At 41.6% G+C, this 5470-nt stretch overlaps 1 long non-coding RNA gene across 1 annotated transcript; it reads right to left on the bottom strand.

Moving 5' to 3' along the window:
- Positions 1-490: 490 nt before the first annotated feature.
- LOC149407767 (uncharacterized) lies at positions 491-3827 on the bottom strand. Its single transcript, XR_016297097.1, has 3 exons — positions 3253-3827; positions 1763-1886; positions 491-752 (listed from the first exon to the last, which is right to left on the bottom strand). It is a non-coding gene; the product is annotated as an uncharacterized LOC149407767 (long non-coding RNA).
- Between the last annotated feature and the right edge of the window lie 1643 nt (positions 3828-5470).

Genomic DNA, 5470 nt, shown 5'->3' with positions numbered 1-5470 from the left:
ATGCGCCTGGGGTTCAGGGTCTTGTTGACCCTGTGGAGGTTGCTGCTCGTTCATTCGCGCAATAAGTTGCGTGATCAACCTGTTCTGCTCTTCTATTTGAGCATCCCTTCGACGAGCATCTTCTGCTTGGCGCTCTAAAGCCCTGCTAATCTCAATCATCTCCTGTGAAAGATCCGTCTGCGTTTGCTTCTTAGGTCCCATTCTTAATCCTTACTTCACCTAAGAGTAGGATTGGGTAAGCATACGGTTATCCTAATGTAACCGCTATCTTTCACAAAGACTCAACAAGATATTATAGATAAGGCTATCTTAAACATCAACTGACTTATAAGTAAGTAAGTTAGTGTATGTACGACCACAAGTCTACAGAAACGGCTCAACCTGGGCTCTGATACCAAAAATTCTGTCACGACCCGCGAACCTTAGCTCGCCCGCGAGCCGCGGCAGATTTCTCCGTATCTTACTTAACATAAATAAAATTCATAAAAACTTTGGTGGAAGCGCTTCCGGAAAACATTTTCTAGAAAAACTTTTAAAATATTTACATAAACGTCTAAAAAATATGGGCGAATTTTTCGTTTTTCTTAAAACATACTATTTAAAACTTTATAAACAAAAGACTCGTCTTTTAAAAACAAAACAGACTCATTCGCCCTTGACTTAGCCACAGGTCGGCAGCCGTACATACACACGCCTACTTACTTACCGGTTTCGCTGATGCTCTGCTCTGTCTTCTTTAGCCTTTCCTTTATCTACAATATCAAGATAATAACTGTGAGTCGAAAGACTCAGTAAGCGGATATCTACATATCTAATGCACAATGCACATAACACATAAACAATACATAACATGAGATCATATCTTTTCATAACTTGCGGAAGTATCGGCTTAGGTCCCGATAAATCCACCTTACTTGAGAATCAATCGGCTTAGGTCCCGATAGATTCATCCTGCTTAGGAATCACTCAGCTTAGGTCCCGAGAGATTCCTCTTACTTAAGAATTCACCAGCTTAGGTCCCGGTGATTCACATCATAACATTCTTTTATCATAACCTATGGAATTACCAGCTTAGGTCCCGGTAACTCCTCTTACTTGAGAATATGCCAGCTTAGGTCCCGGCAATTCCCATCATACAATACATTTCCTGCTCGGGATCCCTTAATGATATCCGCACGACACATGTCTTATTGGCGCCAGACAGGAGGGTGCACAGTCTCCTGCCTAATCCCCATGTGGTACCAGCACGAAGCATAATAGGTACCTGCTAACAAGGGGTATATGTCGGAGGCGGTATCATTCTATGTTTTCTCTTTAATTAACTTAACATGAGAGACTGCTTAATTCGGGTTTAATCCCGATCTTACCATATATTCTTTTCGCTTATTAACTCGTGACTTATAAGATCTTGAGATGCGACTCCCAAAGATCCTATCATAATATTCTCGCTTTTGAATACGAGTCTTAACTTCAATCTCTCATAATCCAGTTCACTAGGACTGGATCTCTGGAAGGTGGCTAACTAAACACATAGCAAAGGCTCGGGTTCCTAGTTACCTCTAGCCATTTTTGTTAGCCGGACTAATTCCGTTTCCCAATTCGTTAGCGGCTTAAAGCCCTTAATCTTGATAGTGAATTGTCTTTTGGTTTATCTTACTCTTGCTTACTAGAAAGCATATAGAAAATGCACGTACAATATACGTATATATATAAAGATATATATAATATTTCTTGATATTGTAGGTGCCTATAATCCACTTACCCGGATAACGATTCTTTCGAATCCTGAGATCTTCTCTTCCAGATAAAAGGGTTCTTCTTAACTTCACGTATAACCCAGTCCTCGTAAGCTTCTCCTGCTAATCCTGATAGCACTCTGGACTTATCTATGGAAGAGAAAGATCGAACATCGAACATACTCAGTATCTCGTCCATTGATCTACTAATGTACCTACTTCTACTGAAAAGAAAGCTCATACGGAACGTATTCAAAACGTTCTCCTAGTCACGCTACTCAGAGCGTTACAAACACGAAGAACAGAGAATACACGGAGGCAAAACAGAGATACAGAAAAGAATCGACGCCTAAAAATAAGGCCCTGACATAACTTCTCTGATCTAAGCTAAGAAACGTTCCATACTATTCGACCACCTATTCTTTTGACTAGGCAAAACCCACTGCTTAGAATAGGTTCCCGAAGGTCGAAACTAAAAGAAAAGAACGTATAAAGAAACTCTTACTAACAATCTATAGCATACATAAGTTATATGAAAATAACTCAAAACGATACTTTTCAAATATGTTCTAGAAAATATTTTTGACTTGTCTCTTTTTATTGACAAGTTATAACGTTTGAGAACGTAAATAAAACATTTCTCGTTGATATTCGTTTTCCAAATCAAAAGAGTCGAGCTTATAGTCGAACTCGGTTTTGAAACGTAAATCAAATGATACTAAATAATTTGATTGAATCATCAACGAGTTTAATAATGATACATATTAATTTATTTTTCTTACTAACTTATATTAAACGAGCTTAATTACAAAACATACATATTGATATTATATCGCAACTCTCATAATCTAGAACGACCCAACAAAAATAATTATAGGTTCGCACTAGCACGAGTCGAGACTCGGAAAATTTCTCGACTTTCTAACACTAAACCGAGACTTCGCGAGTCTCCGAACGAAACCCGACAGCCGTGAACAGCCCCCCGAGAGCCGCCACAATGTTGATGCCGTCCCCGGCCCAACAGCTCGTCCCAACCGAGCCGATGAACCTCGCTGACCAGCCCGCTCCGTCGTCACTCGTCGAGCAGCTCCGACACTCTTGGACAGCGCCCTCGCCGTCCCGAACCGCTGCCTCGAGGCCTGTGCCGCCCACCTAGACCGAGTCTAACACTCGACACAACTCACAACAAAAGAGAACGACTTAACAACTCTATAACAAAACTTCGAAACAACCTTACACGTACACAGTCAGCAACAATATCACAAACAATAACAATAACTCGTCCAAAGAAACCCAAAACAACTAATCTCGGTCACACGGCCAGAACCAAAACCGAGGAATCTCAATCTCGTCCAGAAATCAAAACAAACACACGGCTGGAAAAATTTCAAATCCAACTCATCCAAAATCACCCCAAAACAAATAATCATCATCAATCTCGTTCCAAACCTCAAACCATGAAAAACCCCCAATCTTAAACCCTAGAAATCACCAATTAACGGGTTTGATTTCTTACCCAAATTCTTTCATGGATTTGGAGACTCCGGGGTTCTCTCTCTCTCTTTCCCAGCGTGATTTTCCTCGGCGACGGTCCTTGGTGACTCACGGCGTCGGCGCTCTGCTCGGCTGGGATGCGCGCGCGGGCTCGATGGCTCTCGGCCGAGCGTTCTCCTTCCCCAGTCTCGCTCACTCGCTCTCTTGTTCTCTTCTGCTCTCTCTCGGCCTATCTCTTCCCCGAGCTCTCTCTCTCTCCCGCTCAGTTTTCTTCTGCTTCTTCTTTTCTCTTCTTTTCCTTTCTTTTTTTTTCCTGGTTGCCGATTCTTTTCTTCTTCACTCGGCCAAGTGATACTTATCACTTTGTGAAGAAGATGAGTCATAGATGACGTGGCAAGCTAGGAAGAAAACATCTTATTCACAATCCAAACTCTTTTCCTTGTTTTCTTTCAAATGGGTCCCATAAAAATTGTTACAACCACGTCCTTTCATACAATTATTTAATTAAATCCATAACCGGACGGATTATAATTATATGATTCGAACCGAGAATTTTCTCGTTCGTTCTCGATTAATTAAAATATATTTAAGGATTCTCGGAATTAATTCTCGTTCTTGAGAATTTATTTCTTAAATTAATTTCCGAATGTCTCATCGGATATAATTTATTAATCGAGTTAAACTCGATAATTCCTTTATTTATTCCGAGATTTATCATTACCTTAACATATTTAAAATTAATTCGATAAATCCATTGAAGTATAACCCACTCGAGAATTTAGTTGTAACAACGGAAACTCGCTTATTATCTCCAAATACGAGTGACGCAGAAACTTGTCCTTACAATCCCTACCCCCTTAAGTTAGTTTCGTCCTCGAAACTTAAAGAAAAGCAGGGTACTCTTTCTGCATCACACTATTGAGTTTCCAGATAATTTTCCATCTTCAGAAAAGAAGAGAGGATATACCTTCCTCTAAACATGTCATCGCTTAGTGAACATCAGATTGATCCTGGTCTTAAGATAGTCACTTCCTAACTGTTAGATATAACTAACCAGGAATCTACTCCATCATCTACCAAGATCAAGAACTTGACTAGGACACAACAGACGAACATGCATAGTTCCCACATACAGGAATGCATAACTGAAGAGTAAAGGATAGGAATCTAACCGGTTCTTCCAGACGGTGACTCCTTTATTTCATCTCCATAGATGCAAAAGACGCGAGCTTTGGCCTTAGGTTGATTCTTCAGGTAAGCAATCTTCTCTTCTGAAACGTGACAATCCCGTGCAAAATGACCTTCTAAGCCACACCGGTAGCAGCTTGAGGTTCCTATGCGACACTCGCTTGAGTGCTTCCTGCCGCACTTGTTGCACGTAGGGAAATCATTAACCCTTGGCCTCTTGTACTTGTTCTCGGTTTGATTTCCTCTGTAGCTTCCTTCATTTCCCTGCGCCCTAGACCTGGAGTTTCTATCCCAACTCTTTTTCTTCTTGTCGGTGAAGTTCTTCTTCTCGACTTCCGCTACAGATTCCTGTAGGATGGTCATTGACTCGCTAGCTGGATTGACTTGTGCTATACGCCAACCGTCAATCCTTAATGCCCTTTGAACGGCATTCGCATAAGTTCGTGGCCCAACGTCGCCACTATCAACCTGACGCACAATTTCCACATTGAGTCCATGCATAAACTTCATCTTGCGCGACTGATCCGTCGGTACCATAGAGGGCGAAAACTTTGCAAGCTCATCAAACTTGGCTATATACTCAGCTACAGAGAGCTTCCCTTGCTTAAGATCCATAAACTCTCGTACCTTACCCGAGAGATTAGCTTCACCCAGGTACTTCTCATAAAATAGGTTGATAAAACGATTCCATGTAATATGAGAAACATCATCATAGAGTGCGATTACTTCCCACCAACTTCGAGCTTCAAGTTCCAGCTGGTTCACAGCACAAGCAACCCTCTCAGCATCTGTAAGTTGCATGTACGTGAAGATCTGTTGGATCCTTTTAATCCAATTTTCCGCAAGGGAAGGATCAGCATCTCCATTGAAAGTCGGTGGTTTCTGCTTACGAAAACGCTCATATACAGGCTCCCCGACAGTCGGTGCCATTATCGGAATCTGGAACAGCGGAACCTCATCTGGCGCCATAGCTTGAGCTTGTGGTGGCGCTTGTACATTCTGACCATCTGGATTCCTATTCATATTTGGCACGTGCTCACCTTGTCCTCCAG

Source organism: Urtica dioica, chromosome 1 (assembly GCF_054948205.1).
Source record: "Urtica dioica subsp. dioica isolate 48M chromosome 1, U.dioica_male_clone48M_v1_H2, whole genome shotgun sequence".
In the NCBI taxonomy this organism is placed as follows: Eukaryota; Viridiplantae; Streptophyta; class Magnoliopsida; order Rosales; family Urticaceae; genus Urtica; species Urtica dioica.
This window is presented reverse-complemented; position numbering and strand designations above follow the sequence as displayed.